The sequence below is a fragment of the Ambystoma mexicanum genome, chromosome 5q (assembly GCF_040938575.1).
Source record: "Ambystoma mexicanum isolate Mex_15411 chromosome 5q, UKY_AmexF1_1, whole genome shotgun sequence".
Classification (NCBI taxonomy): domain Eukaryota; kingdom Metazoa; phylum Chordata; class Amphibia; order Caudata; family Ambystomatidae; genus Ambystoma; species Ambystoma mexicanum.
The window spans coordinates 1,268,302,496-1,268,330,309 of NC_090933.1; positions in this window are offsets into that span (position 1 = coordinate 1,268,302,496).

The following is a 27,814-nucleotide window of genomic DNA, read 5'->3' on the forward strand; positions in this document are numbered from 1 at the left end:
TTGTGGGTACAAATGCTGCCAGAAAACTGTGAACACGCAGACCCCCACCTTACAACTTCGGGGATATGACCAGGTGTGAGAAGGCTGATGAGACCAGCGGGAGGACCCCTATTTTTCATCAACATGAAGCCTTTCTTTACTTTCTGATGCCTTTGCCTTAGCCACATGTCATTAACCCTAGTGTTTTTTTCATTTTCATTAAATCACAGGAGATCTATTGAAGGTTTATGCAATCTGTTTACTGTATGCAAAGGTTGTATATGATAATAAGAACTGGATATGCATCCCGCAGAACTTTCTGAATGTAGGGTTTTTCAATGAGCTTGGGGTTATTGGATGAAGGTCACTGGTCTGCCATTTTGTGGACTGAACCAGTTCTAGCTAGACCTAGCAATTACCCCCTCACCGGAACTGCATCAGGAGGTGGAGGACCTACCCCCCTCACCTGAGGAGGATTGCGCCGGAAGTTACTACTGTCATCATCGTGACCCAGGAATGGTCTATCACGTGACATTCTAGAACAGTGGAAATAGAAAACGGGCTTTCATGACGATACAATAGGTTTCGTTATTGTAGGAAGGCAGGAATAGCTTGCCGGATGGCCTACGTAGGCCCCCTCAAAGATATGGGGTTGAGCTGCTTGAGGAGTTTAAGGGGAGCAGAGCTGAAGGTGACGGGGGTTAGTAGAGTTTCGGAGTTAGGATGGGATGTTGTCGGTTTTTCAAGAAATCTCTAGCACTAAGCCTTTGCCTGTTCATCTGCCCAGAATTAAATTGCTGTTTCTTTCACCGTGTTATCATGTATCACGTGCAGTAACTGAGGCTCGTAGGTGATTCGCTCTGTGCTTTTGAAGTAAATAATGTTCTACCGTGAGATGGCTGATAACAGTAACAGCGTGGCTTTTAAAAGTATCTTGTGTGCAAAGCTGACTGTTGAGGATCTGGTGTATTTGTTTTCATTCTCAGGGATTCTGGGTCTGGCAGCGACTAGAGGGAACTTCAGGTCATGTAAAGGGCGTTAAGAGGGAGCGACCAAGGGATCTCCCGGGTCACTTTTCTAGAAGTCCCAAGAACTAGGCCCAGGACTTGGTCACACCCATCTGGCCTCTAATCATCATTTAGATGTAGGGGCAGGAGTGCCGGATATGGACTGCAAGGGGCTCATCATAGTCCACTTGGCTAATCACTATCCAGTACAAGGCAGCAGTCCCATTTCCCAGCCAATTTGCAAGCAGGTCCTAACACCAGAGGGGGAGGAATTCACGACTTTGACTAGCCCCCATCCTAAAAAGTGATTTCTTACAAGTAATCCTTGTAGCGGAGGGGCGAGCAGAAACAATGGTGTTTCCTTATAGAAGGATGGTTGTTATATAGAAATAAACATAAAGTCAAGGTCAATGATAGGACACAATGAGCTATTAGTGCCAAAGCCCTTCTAAAAGACAGTACTAGGTATGGAGGTCCATGCTCAACTAACGGCTGGACTTCTATGGCTAGCCAACACACAGGAGCATGTCCTCCTGTCATGACCTTCTTTTGGTTGAAATCTACCACCTGCTGAAGGGTTATTGTTCCTCATGTCCGATCTGCCAAACAAAACTCACTGGGTAATACTCCAAGAATCCCTTCTTCTTATAGACATACCATTGTCCTGGATTGGCATGGGCCTGGGCATAGGACCCCTACAATTGTAATTTGTAATTGGTTATTTATGATGCACTTAATACCAGGAGGTTTCTATGCGGTGATCCGGGGATTGAATCTGTGTTGCTCCACATCGTCTTGCTTCCAAGGCAAGCGCATTGCCCCTGAGCTATCCTTCCGAGACAACCATTCCAGGGCAGCAATAAATGCATCCCAGTGATTGTGGATTATGCAACTTGCTACCTTGAGGACTTCGCATTGCGAGCCAACACTACTCAAATGATTCTGAAACATTTGGTCCTCTATTTTACTCGGGTGTCTTTCCCAAAGGACATATTGAATGAACGAGCATCTGGCTTCTCGTCCTCGCTCATGAAGGAGACAAAATAATTTTGCGGGGATTAAGATTCTGCCTACCCCCATTTATCAACCCCAGACCAATGGTTTAGCGGAACACTTTAACCAGACACTTAAACATCTGTTATGGAAACTATGGACAAAAATGGGCAGAATTGGAATGCAACCTTGGGCCTCATTACGAGTGCGGTGGTAAGGGGTTAACGGCACCAGTAAGGATGCCAGTGCCGTTAACCCCTTACCGCCGCATTTCCAGGTCCCTTAGCAGGTTCCACTAAGGCCGGCTGGTTTTACCAGCCGCCCTTAGCGGGAGCCGCTAAGGGACCAGGGAGCTAATAACGGGCCCGCTATTCGCAGGCCTGTTATTAGCTCCTTCCCCGTTCTCAATGAACCCTATGGGGGCTTGAATGGGAATGGTTTTTAGAATGGGGATTTACCAGGTCCTCCAAGGTTGGAATGGCCCGGTAAGTCCCCATACCGAGAACCCAGACCCGGTATGCGGTATGGGGGTAGCCATAGTGCTAATAGCACCATGGCTACCTCCATACTCGTAATGAGGCCCATTGTCTTGGACATTATTTGCCATTAGGAAAATCCTCCAATCCTCAATAGGTTCTCCCATATTTATATGGTTTATAACTGAGCGCCCCAGGACATTTTAGATGGACTTAAGAAAGAGAAGGAACGGAAGGACTAGACAGCTAAGAACACCCACTTTGTTCATAAATCCCTGACATACAATGACATTCGTAAGGGAATTGGTAAGCCAACATCTTAGACAAGTTCAAGATAAGCAAAAGAGACATTAAAAATACTAGGCTGGACTCGGAAGGGTCTGCTGCCAACCACCAATGAACTTCTAGCACAGTGGCAGCAGCTACATATTATTACCAAAGTCCTGGGAGACCTAACTTGCAAAGTCCAGCAACCCGTCCACTGAGAAAAGGATAATCTACCATTTATATTTGCAAAGGTCCTGGGAGGAAAACAGCAACCCCAATCAAACGTAAGCCTTCAACCCAGGACTGATGGAATCCAATTATTAGAGACGAGTCGGCTGTGGGGCAGAGAAAAAGTTACTCCAAGATTTTGGTAGACATTATTTCAATGTATTTCGAAAATACTAGACCGAGTGATACGAATGGAAATAAAAAAAACAGTAATTGAAAGATCACTCAGCCAATAGTCTTCCATAATAATCTTAGTGGAGAAACTGGATGGTATCTATGGGTTCTCCAGAGAGTTTAGAAAAGTTAACAATCTTTTTGAATTCAATGGTTTTTCCCATGCCAAGAATTGATGAGCTTATTGAGAGAACCATCTCTTCTACTGCCATTGGGACCACGAACTCGACAACAGGGAACTGGTAAGGGCCCTTGGCTCCAATAGATAAAGAGTAACATGTGCTTGCCCCTGCTAAGGATTTTGTTGTAGGTGCTGGCCTTCGGATTGCATGGGGCATTGGCCACGTTCCGATGGTTAATGAACTCTATGTTAAGACCACACAGGGAATATGCAGGAGCCTGCCTAATTGATATTTCATAGTCATTCCCCGGAGGAGCATATGACACATTTGTTTCTGCTTTGACAGACCTTCTTCCAGAAGATCTTAACAGCTAACCTAGAAAGGTGCCAATTAGTCCAGCCAGCATTGAAGTATTATGGCGTCCATGTGAGAAATAGGCTGGTGAGGTCACGGGAGAAGAAGGTAGAGGCAGTGCACCAAGCCTCCCTTCTTGTAAAAAAAAAAGGAACCAAGGGACATTTTCGAGTTAGTGGGATATTACAGCCAATTTCTCCCATCTTTTTCCAGTTTTTCAGGTGCCTTAACAGAAAAAAAGAAAGAGAATCAGCCCTCTCAGTAAAAATGTAACCCCAAAGAAGTCCTGAACTTTCAATTCTGAACAAATTCCTTATTCAGTCCATTGCTTATATTTGTCAAGACCCTTAAACCTACAGCCTGATGCCTCTAAAGATAGCTTAGGTGCAAGTCTGCCTTAATAGTGATAATGTACGGAACAATCAATTCTGGTTATTAGCAGAACATCATTCCATGGTAACGAATCTATCCCATTGTTGAATTTGAATGTGTAGCTATCAAATGGGCAGTAGAATCCCTCAAATAATTTTTGGCAGGCAGAATCGGTTGCCGGGACACCGATCATGCAGTCTGGTTGGCCAGCAATAAGGAGAGCAACGCTGGAGTGATGAGGCATTTCTTCAGTCTGCAACTCTATTTCTATATGGTTGAAATATAGAAATGAGAAGATGCCATTAAATGTCGACTATATAAACAGACATCCGCAAATCAGGCCAAAAACAAGGTGGGGGTGGAAGGAAATGGGAAAGGTGCTTGACAAAGTCACATTACAACGTCCTCCTTTGGCAGAAGATGAGTATGGACTGCGGTGGGCTGAAGTGCTACCTAGACATCATCTATAGGGGATTCCTCATAGTCTTTTGACCTTTATGAGCCATAATGCTTCCTATTATCAAAAGAAGATACTACCCCGGCCACCCATAGAGAGTCTAAGGAATAGAATTAAATCAGAGATCCTACAAGGTACACATTTAACCTGAGTTTAAGAAGTCTTCGTCCCTTCATGGGCGCCCTAGCCTACAAATCAATGTCCAAGAGGTGCCCAACAAAAGATCCAAAATCTATTCTTGGGAAGTCCATCGTATTCTGGCTTTCCCTTAGATAAAACCAAAATGTTCCAGTGACAGCCAAGAAAAGAGTTTGTTTTTCGATTCCTCAATGTCCAACACTATCTAAACAAAATATAAAGAAAGGTTTCCCTGAGAAGGCTCTTCCAGGTGTTACTCGTAGTGTTGAGATGATGTCTGTGATCCTGCTTTCATGATGCACCTAATAGGTCTCTCCTAGGCACCTGGGTTTTAAGGCGAAAGCCCTCCAGTCTTCCAGCTTGCACCAGGCATTCCACCAGCACTTCTCATTGTAGTGTTGGGTCTCTCCCTATGGCTGGTACGCCACACTACCAGCTATGTCTCTTTCAGACCTCTTTAAGCCTAACTTTCAGAACAGGTCTCTCCGAGACCTCTGGTTTCCAGCATTCGTGACTTAGTTCTTTTCTAGGCCTCAGGTTTTCAGCATTCAGTCGACGGGCATTTTCCAGGCACCTTTTTCCAATGTGCAAGAAATAGGACTCTCCCAGGCCCCTTTTTTAATTTTCACATGAAATGAACAAGGGTCTCCCAGACCTTGGGAGCCCCAGTGTTCCTGCATGGTCTCTTTTAGACCTTTTGTTCAAAATAAAGATCCCTCCTTGACCTCTCATTTCTTGAAGTTCATTGGTCAGGTTTCTGGGGTTTATTAACAATCAATGGCAAAATCTCTTCTAGACCTATGTGTTTTCAATTTTCATTGTCCCGGTCTGTCATAGATCTTGGCTTTCTCTGCTTTCATTTGTTCAAGTCGCCCATAGACTTCAGGTTTCTCAGCATTCATTGGTTTAGGTATCTGCTAACCCACTAATCTCTAAGCATCCATGTTTAGGCTTCTCATAAACCTCTGTTTTCTCAGCAAATCACTCTTCAGGTGTCTCATAAACTTTGTCTCTTTCAGCATTCAATTGTACAGGTCTCCCATAGACTTCCGGTTTCTCAGCGCTTCACTGATCAGTTCTTTCATAGACCTCTGGTTTCTCAGCATTTGCTTCCACATTTCCCATAGACATCTGTTTTTTTCAGCATTCACTTTTAGGTCCCCCGAGACCTATTGCTTCTTAGTGTTCACTTTCTGGTCTCCCCTAGACCTCAGGCTTTTTAAGCATTCACTTTCAGGTGTCCCATAGACTTCTGATTTCTCAGCATTTCTCAGTCTTTCCTAGTGCTCTGGTGTTTCAACATTCAGGTCTTTCCTACACCTCGGGTGCTTCAGCATTCAGGTCTTTCCTACACCTCAGGTGCTTCACCATTCTGGTCTTTCCTGCACCTCAGGTGCTTCAGCTACACCTCAGGTGCTTCAGCATGCCGGTCTTTCCTACACCTCAGGTGCTTCAGCATTTAGGTCTTTCCTGCACCTCAGGTGCTTCAGCTGCACCTCAGGTGCTTCAGCATGCCGGTCTTTCCTACACCTCAGGTGCTTCAGCATTCAGGTCTTTCCTACACCTCGGGTGCTTCAGCATTCCGGTCTTTCCTACACCTTGGGTGCTTCAGCATTCCGGTCTTTCCTACACCTAAGGTGCTTCAGCATTCTGGTCTTTCCTGCACCTCAGGTGCTTCAGCTACACCTCAGGTGCTTCAGCATGCCGGTCTTCTCTGGTCTTTCCTGCACCTCAGGTGCTTCAGCTACACCTCAGGTGCTTCAGCATGCCGGTCTTTCCTATACCTCGGGTGCTTCAGCATTCAGGTCTTTCCTTCACCTCGGGTGCTTCAGCATTCCGGTCTTTCCTACACCTCAGGTGCTTCAGCATTCTAGTCTTTCCTGCACCTAAGGTTCTTCAGCATTCAAGAACTGGCAAAGTGCCTTTTGTTTAGGACCAGAAAGCAGATTTACTCTGATCTGCTAAACATTATATTACCTGTAGAGAAACTCCTCACACCAGAGAAAATACAAGCCACTAGACAAAAAGGCCCAGCACACCTCTTGCAAGGAGAACAAAGTGTTTATTTCCACAAAAATAGAAATGTGCCAGAAGAGCACTCTGCTACCACAGAACGTTCTGGCAATGTTAATATGAACAACACTTTATGAAAGCACACAGCATCATCAGTGACATAAATTACATAAGCTACAAATCTGAATGGCTGGTTGATGAGAACCTATACATATGCTACCTGCTCCATAAGGGATGCCAGGCCATTGGTCCCAGCCCCGTCTGTCCATCTTCTTCCACGTGGGCTCCTCCTTGCGTGTCATCAGGCATGAAGCTACAATTAATTGGTGATTATGTAAAGAAAAACAATACATGCTCTATCTCTAACCTGATGTGCACCTGGTAATGCAGACAAGGGCTCAGAGGATACTTTGAGGTCATTGCATCGCTCACACTAGCTCGATTCCAGACACGTCGGCGCCCATCGAAACCTCCCCACCCTCGTTTTAGTTATGTTGTTTCAGCCCTCCCGGCACCTCGCAGCACACATCACATGACCTATGACTAAGGCAACTGGTCCCTGCTTTCTGATCTTTTCTGATCGATTGGGGGTCTAACAGTTTTATGGTCGGTGGTCTGGGACTGACTGGTACCTTGGAATGCTTGGGGACTTTGGATGGGGGCATCTGGGCGCTATTACTTAGAGCTGGGATGGGGAAGGTCGGAGGCTCGTGCACTCCTTCTCGTGGGATCGCTATTCGCAGAGAGCTCTCAAACCCCTTGTGGCCTTGCAGGGTACATTCCTTCTGGGAGACGAATGCTGGCAACATGAGACAGTGAGGGGTCTATGAATCTCTGCAGCTCTGGCCTTTCTCACCGGTGCCCAAGCTACAACCTATTCTGCATGCATATGCTTATTTCTATGCCTGTGGCTTGGGCCTGCGGCCCTGGCTGCCGCGCAAAGCTACTATCTAAGATGGCGTTTGATTCCCAATGTACTCTGAAGTTGAAGCATGCACCACCCTCCCTGCACTACAGCCCCTGTCAATACCCGCTGCCCCCCTGCAACCTCCCCAATCCCCTACTGCACACTCCCAGGTCTCTGACACATTCTTAAGTGCTTGGGAGTTCAGGACGATCGCCCCCCCTTCCCAACATACCCAAGCCAGTTAGTCGCTCTGGCTCTATGGGTCTCCTCCCATAAACAAAAACGTGGCTAACTTGCTGCACATTTCGTCTGTAGCTTGACATTATTTTTGGATGAAAAGATGTGGGAATGCTGTGTAGGTAACTGAATGGTTCATTCCAGAAACATAAACGCTTCAAATAATCTCTCTTTGGAAATGCCTTTTTAAAATGGCTGAAAAGATACATTGAACAGCGGATGCATTTTTATACTGGAGACATCAAACTGAATTTCAAAATGGATTCTGTTCATTGTTCAAGGGCATGTACTTCATGCAATATAAACCACGATTTGACTTCACTGACTAGCTGTAAGCTCGAGCAGCATCTGGCTTCTTTCCAATTAATAAAACACAGCGGGCCTCATTACGAGTATGGCAGTGCGGTAAAAATGGTGGTAATCCGGCGGTACGTCCGTTACCACCGGGTTATTGCCACATTACCCCACTGCTGTACTAGGAGTTTGGTGGTAAAGTAGAGGATAAACATACAGCAAAAAGCTGGCGGTAAAGCCTCCGCCTTAGCCCCAAAACCCATCGAAATCAGCAGAATTAACGATGGCGGTAATTCCACCGAAATCCCCATGGAGTCCTATGAACTCCAAAAAAGGGGATTTACACCGCCCTACCACCATTTGTAATCTTGTGGTAAATCCGCTGAACCAAGTGGCGGTAACCGTAGTTCCGTTTGCTGGTATTTTGGCAGATTTACCGCTGAAATAATGCCAAATTAATAACGTCACCCGTGTTTATTTACGAAACATCACAAGACTTGATTTGCTGTGTGAAAATGGCGGCTGGGTGTGTGTGTCTGAGACAATTAAAGAGCGGATATTTTCAAATGGATACATAACCTAATGATATGCGGTATGTGTATGTCAAACCCAAAGTAAAACATGTCTTTTCAGCATAAGCACGTAATCAGCACACATGCTGTTCAGATATGTATTTATTTTGTTAATAAACTGTCCAGTTTGGTGAGTTAGTCGGACAAGGTTTTACTTGAGAAGTTCTTGGTACAGAGAAAATCTGCCCCTCAGCTACTCAGAGCCACCCCTTAGCAACTGTGGAATTTCTGTACACCATACCCTCTAACTGCCATCCATCCTGTGGTACCCTCTCAAACGCATAAAATGTCAGCACCTCCAGTTCTGGCATGGATCTCTCTTTGAAGTTTAAACCTATACAACTGTTTCATAACAGAGTAAGTATAACTCAAACACTGACCGAGACCAGATCCACAAGGAATGCTAACAGCCTCTTGGGGCTAATAGCTCAGACCCTCACAGTAGCCAGAGACAGAGGGAATGCTAACAGCCTCCTGGGGCCGATAGCTCAGACCCTCACAGGAGCCAGAGACAGAGGGAATGCTAACAGCCTCCTGGGGCTAAACAGCCTCCTGGGGCCGATAGCTCAGACCCTCACAGGAGCCAGAGACAGAGGGAATGCTAACAGCCTCCTGGGGCCGATAGCTCAGACCCTCACAGGAGCCAGAGACAGAGGGAATGCTAACAGCCTCCTGGGGCTAAACAGCCTCCTGGGGCCGATAGCTCAGACCCTCACAGTAGCCAGAGACAGAGGGAATGCTAACAGCCTCCTGGGGCCGATAGCTCAGACCCTCACAGGAGCCAGAGACAGAGGGAATGCTAACAGCCTCCTGGGGCCGATAGCTCAGACCCTCACAGTAGCCAGAGACAGAGGGAATGCTAACAGCCTCCTGGGGCCGATAGCTCAGACCCTCACAGGAGCCAGAGACAGAGGGAATGCTAACAGCCTTCTGGGGCCGATAGCTCAGACCCTCACAGGAGCCAGAGGCAGAGGAAGAGCAATTTAAGCAAACCATGGCCAGGATAGCGACCTGCATCGTGTGGGTGACAATATCCATGCCAAAGTTGATGCCCTAAGTAAAGGGAGGAAGAAACACTTGCCCAAGAGGGTAATCGGCAGCTAGAGGATGGGAACATCTAAGCCACATATGTGTGGACCCTGAGCAAAAGGTGGGAATGAATTGCTGGAGGAAGACTGTCAAGAAGCGAGCTGTGTACTATATCCTTCAGACTGCATATTAGATTAGAGAATCCTAAAAGGACCGGCCGCCCCTCTGATAGGACTGTGCGCTAGCCTTACTAAACCCATCTTGGAATATTTCTGTATAGTTACTCCTCTTGTGTCTGGTTGCAAACTAGGACCTGTAGGCATTCGCCCACCGTTGCTTACGAATAAAGGCGCGGAATTACATTTCCTTCTCATGTGCTCAGTTCATCTTTCAGCACAGCCCTTAAAGTTATTGAGTCAATCTGATCTCATGCTAGAGTCATGTAGACAATCATAGCACATGCTAGAGTCATGTAGACAATCGTAGCACATGCTAGAGTTTTGGAGACCAGCACAGCACCTTTTAAAGCTATGGGGACCGACCTTACACTTGTCAGAGTGATGGAGACGTAGCTCATGTTAGAGTCATGGATACAGGCTTAGCACATGTTAGAGTCATGTAGACAGTCTTAGCACATGTTAGAGTTTTGACGACCATCACAGCACCTTTTGAAACTATGGGGACAGACCTTACACTTGTCGGAGTGATGGAGACCTAGCTCATGTTAGAGTTACGGATACAGGCTTAGCATGTGTCGATGTTATGAAGAAATTTGATAAAGGCATGTGATATGTCATGGAGCACCAGGGTTATTTTGATAACTTTGAATGATGTGTACCTGTGACCGTGACATTGAGGCTTTTCGTAGGGGTTCATTTCAGTCCATCAAAAGGTTGCTTTCTATGCCTCTAGCTGTTGACCTGGACTAAGCCTAGGTCCAGCACACCTTCCAGCCCAGGCCTGTGTATTTTGCACCAGCGATAAGCAATAGGTGGCACACAGGGCAAGGTGGGATAAACTGGAGCCCACAGGCACGTGCCAAGTCAGTCACCGCATAAACTGCACTGAAACATTTAGTGTCAGCCTAATGTACATTAAGCATAGCATTAGTCACAAATACCATCAACCAGGAGGTCCTGGATTCCTCACATCCATGCTCCTTCCTCAGGCGCCTTCTAGAGCTGCCAATTCTTCTGCACTATGGAGTTCCCCGGACACAGACGAGTTAGCAAAGAGTAAGTAAGTAAACATAGGGGGTGAAAATGCGCTCTACACCGTTATGTCCGACATAGCATGTGACTCGATTAACCGAGCGATATATGTGGTTGAGCCATTTCAGCGTTATTTGTTCCGACATCATATTGATTATGCACGTGATTTTTCTGGATATTACCCAGTTACTCTCCTCACGGAGTTAATTGCTTATTTGTCCTCCAAAAAGCCCTGATGCCTTGAAGTCGAGTGTCGAAACACGTGTCAGCTGTTCTGCACTCTATTAAAAACACAGAATTTTGATCGCAGTTGTCTAATTTAATGGTGTAGAGCGCATTTTCACCCCTTTGTTTACTTAATCATTTCATTAGTACCAACTTGTGTGGATAGGTTGGTGGGAGTTGAATTGCTGCTTACACCTCTCTGTATATTTCATTTCTCCCTAACTCTGATATAAGTGACAAATAGCGCACAGGTACTTAGTTGCAAATTCACATTTCCTGTTCATTGTTCGAGTTAGGAAAGAGGGTCCGCGGTTCTCCCTTTAAGCGGCATTTCCAGTTTAACTTCTGCCTTCAAGAAACAATGATCCATCCTGACCTGCTCAAATCGCATGGTCCTATTTCTCATAAAGCAGAGAGAGCAAGAGAGCAGGAGTCAAAGCCTATGCTGCCATAGAACCTCCTGCCGGTTGCCGTCCTTGGCGATTGCCTATTGAGTGGGGACAACAGTGAGGATTTGGAAAGGACTTGTGTTCAACCACCCCGGTCGAATTCTGGCACAAAATACCTGCATGCTTGCAGATATCTTAAATACTTTCATTTATTAGATTCATGCCCGCGGAAAAGCACTGAGATAATCAGGTGGCTGGAACAACGGGCGAGAATACACATTCCCCCCTGGGTGGCGCCATCATTATTTTCTTTTGTTAATGTGGGGAGGCGACAGGGACGCTATCCCTGTTGCCACTCACTTCCCCAAAACCAGGGGCGTTGCTAGGGGGGGGCTAAGGGGGCTATAGCCCCTGGTCTTTTGGTTGTAGCCCCGGATAGAATCTCAGGAGCTACAGCCAAAAGACTAGCTAGCCCCCAGTCCCAACAGTTCTGACATCAGCTTAGCCCCGGGTCTTTTCCAGACCTAGCAACTCCCCTGCCCAAAACCAAGCAAATCCGTTCCTCACCCACTCCCACCCTCCCCCCTTACCTGCTCATCCCATCTCCCGGCCGCCCGACATAGAAATGGAAATGGTGGCGTCCATCTTGTTTTTATTTTGTTGATTTCTCAGGGCATTTCTCCGGAAAGGTCAAAAGAAACCATACGAGCTCCAGATAAACCCCAGGGTGTGAATGACTTTCACCCCCTTTGCCTTTGGTGAGGTCGGATATTTCCTTTAACGGCCCCCTGGCGGCCGTTAAAGGCCATGTCCGCCCCCCCTGACCCCACACAGATGGGGTGGAAACCATATTCTTATATATTTCAAATTGCTACGAAATTGTAGACCTTAAGGAAACATACTGTAGCCACTTTAAGTGATGTGTAGAAGTGCTAGGTTGGGGAAAACCTTTTCGTGTAATCTAATTGCTCCATGGGTACATTGTTTTTATATGTTGAATGTTCTATGGAATTTTACTCCCTTTCTTACACCATTTTATGTTGTGTATTTTGGTATTGTGAAAGGTTTGATTTTCAAGCCAAAGCAAAATTAGGTAAACATTTAATTTGGAATCATTTAAGGATATCGGTTGGGGGAACCCTAAAAAGTGTTCACATTATTATAGTGTAGTGCAATGCAATTAACGTCTGGGCAAACATGTACTTTTTGCTAGGAAATCCTACTATTTTAGTTGACAGTGCTTGAGGTTAAATGTGTATGGACACCAGTAAGGGTTTTCACTGTTTTCACAAACGGGAAACGCCCTTTAGGTTGTTGCCAATGGCTGAAAAGATTAAACACTCAGTCATGACTGATCACAGGAAACTGACCAGACAGACGGCATTTCTGCAAGGAGGTGTAAATATACGCGTTAAGATGCATGTCAATACAGGATACAGATAGGATATCTGCCTTCGAGGTAGAGTTATGACATCATTTCCGGATTCACACAGGGTCAGAGGCAGCCTAAGCAGTCAGGAAAAATATGTGACTTTTACAAAACAGTGCCCAGGAATGGCCATTTACTTCTTGTTGATAGTCGTTCTGTCTGCTTATTTATTTCGTTTTTTCAGCGCCCTTTTCTCACCTTACGGCCACTTTGTATCTCTGTCTGTAGAATCATGGTAAAACCGGAGACTACACTAGGGCTGAAGCATGGCATAGTTGCTAACGGTTCTGGTGCTTCAGTGACAACTATGCCGGTAGGGGCCTGAAAAACCACCAGCTCAGGCCTGCTGGGGGATCCGTGGCCCCTACTGGTGGTCCAGGAAGGGTGCCGGTACGTTGCTACCGGCACCCTTGTTTCCGGGTCCACAATACCTCTAATGAGGGCCTAGGACATTTCAGTTCACAATCTTCACAAGTTACAGCACCTGCTAGTAGCACTCCCTGGATGTCCTTTCCAATTCTGAGCCACAGAGCAAAACAATATGGTTATTCTGCCATTACATGGAATAGTTTAATTTTTGCTTTCTAAGACTTTCATGCCCTTGTTTCTAGGACAGCTCCATTTCATGCATTTTATTTTTTGCATTTTTAAAGGCTCACACAGCCCACGGGCATCGAGGCGCTGTTACAGAAATTGTTTAGTTGCGTAATTGTTTTTTGTTGTTTTCTTAGTTGCGTATTTATAACGCGCTTAAATACACAGTGGTTTCTAAGCAGGGACCAGGGATCAAACCTGTGTAGCTTCATGTCGTCTTGCTTCCAAGGTGAGCACGTTGCCGCTGTGCTATCCTCCCGGGACACAGCTTAGCCATCCCAACACCAACATTTCACAAGGTTGCAGCAACCACATCCATATTTCACCCTGATTGGGGATCATTAGTGTGGTGCACTTGACATCCTTGCGATGGAAGCGTTGGGGCATGTTTATCCAACACCATCACTATTATGGTAGGGAAGAAATGTGCTGAAAATCAAATTCTACAACACGTTGTGAGTGAAGAATGTGGCATTTAAAGGCCTTGTCTGCCTCCCACAGCGGGCATGAAAGCCATTGGTACCCGGGGTTCAGCCAGGGTGCGAATGTCTTTTTTTTTAAGCCGGTCAAGTGGCACAGCGAGTAGAGCGCTCCCTTTGACATCCCTGCCTGCTAACGCAGGTTCGAATCCCGGCAGGGCCAAACTCAGCCTTTCATCCTTCCGAGGTCGATAAATGAACACCACACACCGTGGGTAATAATAAGCAGCGCTAGCGCTATATAAGTGCCAATTATTATTATTATTATTATTTTTTTCCGGGACATTTACGTTGCTTGAGCAGCTGATCTCCTGAGGAAAATAAAAATGAAAAAAAAATGTCTGCCAACCGTATGGAAAAGGAACTAAGCCCCTTTTCCATGTCTATGGTGGCGGCCAGATAAGAGGAGCTCTGGGAACGGAGCACAAAGCTCAGGTCCCGTAGGTAAGTGGGGATGGAGGGAGGGGATGGGAAAGGAGAACAGGTGATTTTGAGGGAAGAGTGGCTGGGAGGCAACTGAGAGAGGCTGCCTGTTACCTCCCCACATTAACAAACAAACAAAAAAAATGACCCCACCCGGGAAAGACCTCGGTGTGGCTGGGACAGTGGGCGGGAATGTGTATTCTCGCCCAATGTTCCAGCCACCTGATTTGCTGAGCGCCCTTCCCCGGGTGTGAATAGGCCATTTCAGTTAACAAGCCAGACATGCGATAGTGCCACCTAGCTTACCTTCAGTTCGAAGCCACATGGCAAAGCACTATGGGTATGCAGCCAATAAAAGAAATGCTTGCATTTTCTCTCTATATGAGATATTCATTGGGCCTCATTACGACCCTGGCGCTGACGGAATGAAGGGGGTCGGTATGGGACCGGACCCCTTCATTCCGTCAGGGCTGTTTATGAGGATCCCTTTGCGGGACCCGGATCAGACGTCTGGTAAAACCAGACTGTCTTTTCCGGGTCCCGCGAGGGGAAGAGGGAGGTAACAACGCGACACTTGTAATGTGCCCGTTGTTACCTCTCTCCCCATTCCCATTGAGCCCTATGGGGGCTCAAATGGTAATGGGGAATGGTTACTGCAAGGAGGATATACCGGGTCCTCCTATGTCGGAATGACCCGGTAAGTCCCCATTGCAGGAACCCGGTAATGGAGCCCGGTTTGGAGGCAGCCATGGAGCTAAAAGCTCCATGGCTGCCTCCAAACTCGTAATGAGGCCCATTGTCTTATATGGTTTCTCTATTTTATACATAGCTCCCAAGGATGCAGGCACCACATACATGCATCCCTCTAGCTGGGATTCGCCAGTGTGGTGCAGTTGACATCCTTGCTATTCATGATACAGGCGTGATGATGAATTTTTCAATCAGTGAATCCATGGCTTGTGATGTCCAATGTTGGGGTCCTTTTGGGTTGTGTGCCCAGTTGAAGGAAGGGTCTGATGCTCTTCGGGAGGTCTGGGGGTGGTACCAGTTAGTGAGGCAGCAATGTCAAATGCATCCCTGAACAAGGTGGTTTGCAGGGATTTCTGGACAGGTTGCAGGAGTTTGAAATATGTTATGTTCAGGTCTGAAACTGACAAGGTAGCGAGGAACTGAAGGGTGGGTGTGACAGCAAGCAGTGTCATTTCAGAAAGTGTTTTCCATTTCAGGGTGACTAAGGGGAGATGGGATGGGAAACTCAGCTAGTGAGAGAAGGACTTCCCAACATTTTTCTTAAGGTGGCGACCACTCACAGTTTTCTATCTTCACCTCCGCTCACCCTTGCCTCATCCTAACATTTGAAAGGGCCCACGATAGCATGACCAATGCTTGGTGAGGACCCATCCTAGAGGAGCGTGTCCATGTTTAGAAACATTAGGAAGCCAGGAAGAGGCCACCGGATGCAAGCCCCTGATAACATTGGCGTCTCAATGGGTGTAGGAATAAGGGAAGACAGACCTGGCAATATTTTTTTGAGGCAGAAGTCTACTACCTGAGCTCACCACAGCAACTGAAGATCATTGCCCCAGTTGAGGAGGAAGGATGGGCTTTTTGAGAGGAGGGCCTCGAGTGAGGAACAAAGATGGGCCTTATGAGGATCAGGCATGGGGCAGGGATGAGAAGCAGTGATGGGCATGCGTTGAGTAGAGGGGTGCGCATTAGGTGAGGGGCAGGAATAGGCCTGAGTTTAGGAGTAGAAATGGGCTTCAAATGAGGCACGTAAACAGTCCTCAGGTGGTAGTCTCTCTAAGCTAATTGTAACAGGGATGAACTCTCTATTGCTGGAGTGTTATCTCCCTTTTATTTCAAATAAAATAAACATTTCCATACACATATGTATTATACGGCCATGGTAGTGGCCGTGTAGTTATGGTTAAATTGCTGTTTCCATAGAAAGAGCACTTTTTGGGTGGCTTATAACTCCGCTCTCCCTGGACGAATCCTCACCAAACTTTGCAAAGAAAGTATATGGGCCACTCTGAATTATTTTGCAAAGTTTGGAGCTGTTTGGGCCAGGGGGAACAAGGTTATAGGGGGGGTCCCAAAACGTCTTTTTTTCCATAGACTGAATCGGGGGAAAACTTTGCGCACAGCTACAGGTGAAACCGCTGGACGGATTTTGACGAAATCTGCAGCAGGTACAAGGGCTTGGTCCAGAAAGCGTGCTTTTGTAAATTTGGTCACCATCCGTGCAGTACGTTTCTTTATAATTATCAAAAAGTAGGTCTGAAATAATTAGTGATATCTATATTCGCTCCGCGGTCACACTTCCCTGTTCGGGCGACAAACAAGATACCGATTGGCTAAGGGTCTGGCGTCATGACCGCAGACACACAACGTCTCTGCCCATTGGCTGCTGCGAGACGTGTTCTGCGTCAGATGATTTGGATGCACCAGACATCTTGGATCCGCGGAAAGCAGAGCAACAACCAGCAAACGCATGCTTTTTTCATGAAACTATTTTGCTGTGTCACAGAGCATTGGGAAAGGTTCAGACAGTAAGACATGGGTGATCAATGCATTTGTTCTTCGGTCGTCATGATGTAATTTCTATGGACACCTCATACGCACAGTAAATGTGGGGTGTAATATCGATAGCACTCCAGTCCATGTAGTGGGCAGGAAATTTGTAACACTTCCGTCCATGTAGTGGACAGGGAATTTGTAACTGTTGAAAGCACACGCGTATTGGTAGGCAACATTGAAATTGACAACATGCCGTGAATGCATTATTATTTCCAATGGCTATTATTATATTCATTAGTACGCCGCCATGGGTGGCACATGCTACGTGGTTGTGGCCAGGGCCTAGAGTCTTGGATGCATGGCCGTCAGCCACAACCACCGCTGCATGTGCCACCCATGAATACACGCGTAGTGTTGCGTTTTGATTGGCAAGTTGTGGGGAGTGCGTGCAGTCTTGGGTGCATGGCGGCAGGCCATGCAACCAAGAACAAAGTGGTAAGTACTAGACTTGGAAGACACTGCACACCCATCCCATGTAAGATCTACAGACATACAGCCAGGAGGGAAGCCTCTGGGCAGAGGCACTGAAGGATAACACACCCATAGAATAACCCCCACTACCACACATCACCGAGGTGGTTGTGGGAGACCCTGCATTCTTGGGTTCATGGCTAAAGCCCATGCACGCAAGAATGAAGTCATAAGCAGTGGAGTTACAAGTCAATATGGGTGTGGTGGAATGTACTAGTTGTGTTGATGCCCTAGTGTCTTAACTTCATGGCTGCAGACGATGGTCCGAAAAGTACATTTATAAGCAGCTAATTTACAAGGACCATGGTTTCCATATGCAGCGATGGTTGTGGGTAGGAACTATAATCCTTGTACCTTGGTTGTAAGGCGTAGGTGGCAGGTTACTCACCGAAGATGGAAGGGCAGCCTACAGCTCCTGCAGCATTTTAGTACCATAGATTAGACGTGTAGATTCCCATGTGTAGAAAATGACTGCCAATATACTTACTCCTTACTTTGTTCAGCATCCACATACTTTTTTTAATTTGGCTATCGTACTTGGCAGAAGTATCACTTTTTCCATTTCTGTGATGAAACAAAAAGGTGCGTTAGTGTTTGCATTTTTTTAAAACTTACAACATTGCATAATAGACAGTTAACATTTTTTTTACCCTCATATTTAGTTTACAAACCAGTGTACTGTGCATTGCGCTCAGTTTCTGTGTTTGCTTTTCTAATCCTTGGGTCTGGGGAAAATAATCCTTGTCTGATTTAAAAAACAACTTCATTTCCTATGATACTAACTACTTCATTTTTTCCTTTCAGTGTTTTTTTCATATTTCTGATCAATGTTATGTTTGTTGCCTTCCTGCCCATTTTTAACAATAGGTAGATACCTGTAGGCATATTCTAACTGTGCATTTGTTCCTACAGATTTGTGATACTCATTCATTTGTGTCATTGTTATATCTTGTTTCTTTCATCTTTCCCATTAATGTTTTCTTTGTTGCCTTTCTGCCAATTTTTAACAACAGTTAGATACCTATAGGCGTATTCTACCTGTGCATTTGTTTCCAACGATCTGTGATAATCATTTATTTGTGTCATTCTTCCATCCTGTTGGGTAGTTAGATACCTGTGGGCTTATTCTAACTGTTTGTAGTCTTTCACATACTTTGTTGACAATCTTGAAGTACACATTATTTCGTAAATTTTGGCTTCAAGAACACCAAATACACATTTGTTAGGTTAGCTGGCAACCTCTGCTTTAGAGTAATGGTGCTATCATTACATTCAAACCATCTAGAATTCTTTTTAATGTATGCAGTGTAGTGACCTGCAATGGTTGTAGCTCCTGCATGGTAGATTAGTCCTACTGTTGTAAAGCTTTTCTTTCCAAGTGACACTTGACCGTGTGTGAATCCAGTCAGTTTGCAGTTGTTTTTGGTGCCATCTGCATTATAACATAGAAGCATAAGTATTATGTAGGCACTATGTGATTTTATCAGTAAGGTGGAGCGATTGTCTGGCTTGCAAATACTACATAATCTGCCATGGTATGCATTTTGTACAAGTTGCTGAAATGGAATGCTCTCACTATTTGGTATGGAAATATACACAAATCGCTCATTTGGGATTTCTTCCTGTATCACTTTGCTACAGAGAGTGCATGTATGTTTCCACATGTACGAAATTTGAAAGATTTCATTTACAGGTATGCTTTTGTTTTCCAATACCAATAGTATGTACATTAGAAATTCTTGTGGATCTTGTTGTGAGTTCATAGTGAATTTCACCATTCCAGCACAGTTGTCCAATTGTTGCCTTACACCATGAACACTGTATGTGTTGTCAGGATTGCTTGTTGCATTTCTATGCAGCACTAACATTTGCAAACACAATTGGTCTGTACTGGGCAGGTAAATATTGTTAACAAATGGTGGCAATTATAATAGAATATTCATTGCTACATTTGCATAGCAACTTACCCCATTTTCATTTGTAAATTTGAATGGGCCAGCAAGTTCTGTATCTGAGCGCATTTTTCGGTTTCTCTGTTGCTTCTTTGCCGACGTGCCTGGTTTACATTCCCTAATAGGTTCTTCTATGTTTGCGGCAATTGATGAAACTTTAGCTTCTTTTCTTTTCTTTGCGGAATTTGCTGTTGCATTCTGTTGCATTTCTGCTTCATTTACTTTTCTTTTACCACGTTTCACTTCATCTGGAACAGGGTATTGTTTCAGATGAGGGGTGTACAGTGAACGCAATCTATTGTATTCTAGAATGCAAGGAATATCAGCTTTGACTTTACTTGAATCGAAGTTTATTAGCAATAGACCGTCAAGTATACGTAAGCGTGATAATTCTACGTAGCTCATGCCTTCCTTAAACACTTTGTTTCCTATATCTATCAATGCTTTCTCTAGGGTAAGACCATGGGATTTATGAATGGTAACCGCATATGCAAGAGTTAGAGAAAATTGCTCTCTACGTACATACATGTCATTGAAGACAAGGAATCGAGCAATTGAGCGCCCTATCCTTTACACTTCTAAAACTTTATCAAGGCGAATATTTACAAACTGAATGTTGCTATCACGTGGGTTGATTGAAAGCCAACAACTGTGCCCAGTGCTCCATTAACTAGCCCTTGCTCTACGTCAAGGTTACGTTTAAGCATTACTACTATTTAGTCTTGTTGTGGCTTGTTCACACATGGCTAGTGTCATACCATGTATGTTTAGTTTGTCTGTGGCGCTAATTTCTATTATTGCTTGCATTTCTTTCTTTAACATTGTTTCATTGAATTTGAAACAGCTTACAAGCGTTGGCATTAAGGCCATACAATTGACATTTTTGTGCGCTATTTCTTCCATAACATCAGCTGCACATGCATTATCGCAATAAAGTGCATGTATATGCCGGTTTTTCAATACAGCTTGTGCTTCTTGCGATAATACACAAACTCTAATACTTTTTAAGATGTTGGCATAAGTGAGATCTGCAGATTGCTGCATGTTCTCAGTTAATTCTCTGTATTGGAAATGTTGCCAAAGGTTAACATTACCTATGCTACCAACAGTTTTCCGGCAGAGTTTGTGGCCTATGGTTTTAAAAATCAGTTCACCTTTCACTGGTGTCTATTGCAGAAGATCTCCAAAAACGATAATGTGTTTCCCTGCAAAGAGTTCTTCGTTATTATTTTTAAGTACTTCTTGCAATCTAAGATGAATCAAAGCCAACATGAGGTTGGAGACCATGCTCACTTCATCTATTAGTAGTATTTTCATTTGTTTCAACTCTACGTAATTCCATTGCAGCCTCTGCAGAAAGTTTGTAGTAGTCTAATTTATTTTGATGCTCTACTGGAAGCAGTAGTAAATGGTGTAAAGTCACACCGCCTATGTTGTAGGCAGCTAAACCTGTGGGGCTGTTACAACAGATGACAGTTTGTTGTTTGTCAATTGTTTAAGGAACTTGCTGATGATTTTGATTAAGAATGTTTTCCCTGATCCAGCTTCTCCACTGACGTACAGCAGTATAGGTTTATAATTTTGGCAGGTACATTGTTTATTTTCGTGTTGTATACCATGTACAATTTGTTTTGTTACGTCTTCAAAAATGGTGCGCTGATCGTTGTTAAGTTTTGCTTGTTGTACAGTTAACTCTTCTGTATCTTCTTGATACAGATACATGGTGTTTTCTACTTCTGCCATAGCTACTTCAGCCTCATTTGCTATTAGTGGTTGTCCTAATGGTTCTTAACTTCCTGTTACAGAAGGTTGACTACTGTCGGAAGAGTCTTTATCTAGTTGTGCCTGAAGTTCTTCTTCCTGTTGCTTCTCATTGTGTAACATTGTTTTGTACTGCGTAAAGTTCACATCGGTGATAGTGCTTTCATTTGCTTTGAAAGCATCTTCATAGCACTCATAATTATCTAGTATATCTTCCTCTTTTCTCCATGGTTTGAAAAGTTGTAACAGAGACATGTAATATAGTTCTTTCTGTTGCAGAGTTTTTAATGACAATTTCACATGATTAATTAAGCTTTGTTTGTTAAGATTCACTAAGCTCCCTTCACAATCGGTCACTCTATATCTACGTTTGCTTTCATCGGGTTTTACATTATTTTTGTATGCAAAGTTTTTGAGTTATGTGGTATAGACACATGCTTTCCAGAGTGGTACTCCTGTTTGGATAGTATGTGTCCAGTAAATTGTTTTTTAGAATGTCTTGGCTGGTGCGATAATTTTTGGCAATTGTTTCTATGTCCTTATATGATTTTAGTACTCTTTTTCTAGATTTTGCAGGACCAAGACTGAGCCATACTATGTTGTCTGATTTTCTATACGTAGCAGTGCCGGTTAAACGATTTGCTGCTTCATAGGCCTCACATTCTCTATGAGAGAGCATTTTTATGCCTAGGCTGTACAATTTCTGTGATAATGTTTTGTCTGATGCTAAGTCATCCGAGAGGTCTTGAAGCTCTGTTTTTTCTGCTTTTGTTAAGTAGGCTGTAACATATCGTGCAACAGCAGTTGAATTGTCTGCAATGTACTGCACATCTATGTTTGAATTCCATAATAGGGCAATGATTGCATTGTAATCATTGATATATTTTAATTCTTCCCTTCTTTTTATGTAATACGTGTTTTTAGGTGATTTCCCTTTAACACTATGTCAAACTGAAGACATAAAGTTCTTTACTTCACCTGTTTCTGTAACTGGTCTAGGGAAACCAAAGCGGCATTTGGTGTAGTATTTACCTTTGTTTTTGTATTTGCGGCGACAATATTTGCCACATTTGTGTCTTTGAAAATGTAAAATTTGCCCATGCAGCTCACAATGTGTCTGTTGTGAAGGGATTTCACATGCGACATATTTTTGGATAAACTGCAAAACAGGGATATCACTGTCGTGCCCAAATTTCAGTGCACCTTTGATCCATAACAGCATGTGAATATGTGGTGCTACTCTCGCTTGATATTCTTTTCTCCAAAAGAAGTGTTGCACTTCTCCAAGGGGAGGAACAGTTTTATTGCAAATAAAGTGTAGCATGTCAATGAAACGATGATGGAAATATCTTGAGACATTAACTGGATCTAGAGAGCAAAGTTCTCCAAGTGTTAATATATGTATGTTGTTTTTGTCGCTGTTTGCTATGCGTAGGAACTCATGTAAATCTTCCCATGCATATTCTGCACAACTTAGCGTAACAAACCAAGTTGGTGGTCCAAGGTTTCTGATCATGCAACGCATGTCTCCGTGCCGCCTGAACCAGTATTCCTTTGTACCACGCATGTTTGCAAACAAATTTGTTATACTTGATTGTAAAACCTCATCGTTTTCTTGTACTTTTTGTATTAACTGCGTAGCTGATATATTTTGAAAGTGCGTTCCAGATTTAAGAATGTGTGCAACTCCATAACATAGTGTTGCTGATTCACTTTCATAGAGTAGGTGGAATATGTATTCCACATTTTGTCTAAATCAGGGATCTTGCGAATACATTCGCAATGAGCGGTATTCTGATGCCCCAATCAGGTGGGTCTATCATCATATCTTCCACCTTTGCCAGTAGGAAATAGCAGTGGAAAAGCACGTGCTTCTATACTTTTTTCCCAAATACTCATTGGTGACCCTTTGGTTTGTCGCATTTGATACGTTTCTAGTGCATCATCTATGCTTTCATTGGAATGCAATGTATGAATTGTGTAATGGTCCAAAAGAGTGGATACTGTAGCTGGATCCAGAAGTTCGAATTGTCCAGTTTCTGATGGCTCTTGAATTATTTCAGTTGTTTGCCTTAAGCTTTCATCAATATTTATTTCCTTGTAGTACTCATTATTGTCTTTTAGATTTTGCAATGCTTGTCTAACTTTCTGTAAATCCACAAATTGTTGCCAAATTTTTTTGTCCTTTGTTGGTACTCCATTTACCAAGACTATTAAAGAATGCTCTATTGAACGTTCCACTCCTCGAGTGTGTACATTTTCCGTTAGATCTAATGGCAAGTAAACTACTTTGCCACGAATGCCTTCCACCAATTCAGAGGAAGATAATTTTACTGTTTTGGGATGAAGGCATATATATAATTGCTTGAAATGGGTGAACTCTTTGAATTATTATGCTCTCATACAAATTGAGCTGTTGTAGGATTTTTGGTAATGGAAACAATTCCAAATTATTTGTAACAGCACGTGAAGGAGTGTGGTTGTTGTCTATATTTGCAGTACAGTAACTGCAACATATTAGGCGTTCAGTTATTTCATATTTGTTTTCAGCTAAAAGGTACAATGCTAATTCAAACCATTTAGAGTCTTCATTGTTTTCTATTTTGTATGCTATGTCCACATTTTTTGTGTTTATTTTGTAAAACGTTCTGCGGCAACACACACACACATGGTTTGGTACTTCAGCTGATGACCTTTTAAATTTTACTATTTCTTTTCTGTATGTGTGTAATACAAGGTTGCTATGTACAGAATTGTCGCTACTATGTTCTAAAACTGTTGCATTTTCTACGTGGCTCTCACTTCCAAAATACTTTTTCTGAATACGGTCCATTTCTTCTTGTAAGTAGTTGGGTGTGCCATGCAGAAGAGTGGTATTTAAACTGCCTAATTCTGAAGGTGGACTTTTTGCATAGTATATTTTATACACTAAATTTCTTACATTGGAATGATGTACTGATATTCTTTTGATATCATGGAAGGTACTTTTACAAATAGGCCCAGAAATGCAGGCTAATGAATGTCCTTTTAGTCCTGTGTCTTTCCGCACTGCACAAATATCCATATTTTGCAGCACTTTCAATTTACTTTTGTCTTTACCTTTTACATATTGATTGAGGAACAGACGTAAAGATTTGAAAGCTTTGTTTGGAATGGCACACATTGATGTGCATGGCCATTTCTATACTGGACGGTGTGGTTCTGCTGAATCGAGAGGTAATTCTGAGTTTTCAGGAGATAGTTTTGTAAGCAGTGTTTCTTGTTCCATGATGGTAGTATTGATTTTCTCATACCCTCGTCCACTGCTATGGATGGCAATTGTGTTTGTTTGATTTTGTTTGTATGCTTCTTCATTAAAATATGGCTCTGTGGTTGTGGTGTGACTCCATTCACCACCACAACCTTGCAAGAAATTATTTTTGTTCACATTTTATTGCTGAGTTTCTTTTGTAGTTTGGTACTTAGTTTTGTTAGTGCTTTAATACTAATATGAACAATTTCCTTTTGAGAAGGATTGCACTGTCCATGAGTGCTTGTAGAATTAACTTTCTACAGTACGTTTTAAGGGGTGAGGATGATTTTAGTTCTCTTCTTAGTAGATTCTGAAGGACTCTGTGATGAAACATTTTTGCTAAAATACTTTTTTACTATGGGTTCTTCTTACACTATCAGGATTATTAGGAACATTGTTAGGTGTACTGGCAGCCGTTTTTTTGACAACATTTCTGTGTTTTGTGACACTTTGTGATGGAGGAGGTACAGTTTCGGTAGTTGAGACTTCCTTTATTATGTTACCCAACTGCATTAGCTGGTTTGTACCAAATTTCTCTACAAACTCTACAACAGGTGGATGCTTACATTGGGCACCTTTATTTTTCTTTGCTCTAATTCTGCGTTCCTTTCTATGGAGTTGCTTTTTGGTAGGCATTCCTTGGTGTCTGTTGAGAAAAAATATATACTTTGGTCTGTTGTCCAATGTATGTGTGCAGTGTGCATGTGTGCATGAGTCTGATGGGGAAGCTCTTTGTCATGGTGTGTCAACGTACAGTGAACTCTAACAATCATTTGGTAAGGCTACTTTACTGTTTGTATACTACTACAATGTGCTTCAGATGAGAGTACAAAGTGGCCTACTTGTGACGAGAACCATTATTAATAACTGAAATGCCAAAAACTTGCTATAGCAACTTCTTTCCACAATCTAACCTTCTAAGGATTACCTATGTTATTTCAGTACCAAACACACAGGGATTTGTCAGCCATTCTGCCTGTTATTCTTTGATCAATAAATGGATATTTGTAGGTAGAATGGTTTACAAATCAATGCTTGCTTTGGTGCCCAAAATAAACAAATAACCCACGCAGCCTCTTTAAAGAGTGGTTACAATATAAAGGTTGTACTGTACTTACTTTTTTGTGCAAGATGGCCATGTTTCTTCGGATATGTCGTCTGCAGTGTAGATGCTGTTGATTCTCAGGAGAGTAGTGTTCACTGCGAATTTAAAAAACAAAATCAATTACTTTGTGTGTTTGCAGCAGTGATGATACTGCAGACATTACTTGTGCTTCTTTTTTCGTCAGAGGAATGAACTTTCATATTTCAACCCAGTGCACGTGCACATTTCACTTCACTCTGTGCAATCTTTGCATAGTACTTGCAATATGGTACTTGAAAGTCCTTCAAAATAAATAAATCTTTTAAGGGTATGGAAATGCCTTGTTCTATACAAAGTGTACTATGCATAGGAGAGAGGTTTGTAAGCGATAGGGTGAAGTACTAGATGGGGAAACATTTTGTACTTGTTAATGAAAAGCACGATGTCGAAAAATCGGGAGACCCTCAGAAGGAAATATCAGCACTACAATCGGGAGCGCTTACTATTCTCATACGATCACATCGCAAGTAGCATTACTGTAGGCCGTACAGAGTACAGAACTCCGACATTTTAACATACAAAATTGAGGTCTGCCCTAAATAGGCATGCTTGCAACGTATGTACAGGTTATGCGGAAGACAGTAAGCAGTCGTGCGATTTGTGAATGACAAATCGGCAATCTTGCACTTTAAAGGGGGAGCGTTGTTATGTATTCCCTATGGACATTTAGCAGCATTATTTTGTCTAATTTAAATCATAAGGCTTCCACATGTTCTCTGATTAAAATATACATACCTGTACTCTATACTGATGCATGTGGACATGTATGGAGCTGTACGTAGAAATTTGCAATCCTTGCGCAGTAGCTTGTGAAGTAGGTGCTTTGCAATGGTATTCAGAATCATCAACAGTAATTTTGAAGTGTGCAATGTTGATGACTGAGTTAAAATTAGCAATGTTCTATGTGATTGTTCTATGTGATTGTGCGACCGCTTAGTTGTGTCCAATGAGGGACTCGCTTTGGTACCGCTGTAGAAAGGGTGGAAGGACTGGGTAAGAGTTACGTGCCGCACGTAGGCAACGCTTGTCCGCTGGTAGGGCGTGTCACATACGGGTTTCTACAGCAAATCCTGCATGGAAAGGCAACTGTAGGCATCAGCCAATCAGATGTTGACATTACTCTTTTGTGTGGAAAGACGGTGCGCACACTGAAGATGGCAGAGGTGGAGAGGGTCAGGGTTTTGATGCTTGGAGACATTTTTGTGCAAGGCTTACAACACTACGCTGAGAGTAGACATGTGGCACACCATTTTGATGTGTGAGGAGTGGAGGTGGTGTGGAGGGCTGACACTGATGCCAATGCTGCGGCAATTCTGCAAGTTTGCAGAGACATGCGTAGAATGACCACTCCTCATGTGGTAATTTTGCACTACAGTGCTTGCCATTTGGGATACCTGACTTCACGTACTTTGTTGGCAGATTTGGCACAGTTGGTTGAAGCACTCATGACCATCTTCCCAACAACGAAAGTAATTTTTTCTGCTTTACTCCCGAGAGTACAATGGAACAACAATTCTGTTTTCTGTCCAGATCAAAGCATCGGGAGGTGTATAATCAATCGCGGCATGCGTGCATTCATGCTACGAGTTGGTATGTTTTTGTGTAGCCACAATAACATTGTTCCAAGCAATGTGCATTAATTTGAAGGAGATGGTGTTGCACTATCTTCTTTGGGAAATGCGATGTTCTTTTGGAACGTAAGGCTTAATTTAGAGAAGGTTCTGTAATGTTTGCAAGAGTAAAGCAAGGACAAAAAATGCAAACAAAATACATAAAATACCAGATGTCTGTACGGTATCTGGCCAAAAATTTAAAAAAGCGTCGCTTTTCAGAGCCTTCCTTAAAGGAGAAAAAGGGGAATAGTACTTTAATGTACCATCGTCACGCTCTGATCCTGTACATGTCTGTGAACATGCCGGTAGTTAGCAGCCAGCACATATCACCACTGGGGATTCAAGGGTGGAGCAGCATGTAAATGAGAATGAGCAGAGCTAGGGATTGGGCCATAAAGTTCAGTAGGTGTGTTCTAACCGACATACTTTAGTAAGACAGTCTTCTCCCTCACAGGAGACCACACAGCCATGGCTTTCCATGCTCGAAAACAGACTATCTGGATTTTGGGAGACTCATGGATATATTGGTTGAAGGTGCATGCAGAAAGCTGCAGTTTATCTACAAATCTCGGATTTCCACATGTAGAAGTGCACTGGCATGGCGTGCGTGACATGAGATGGCTGGACTT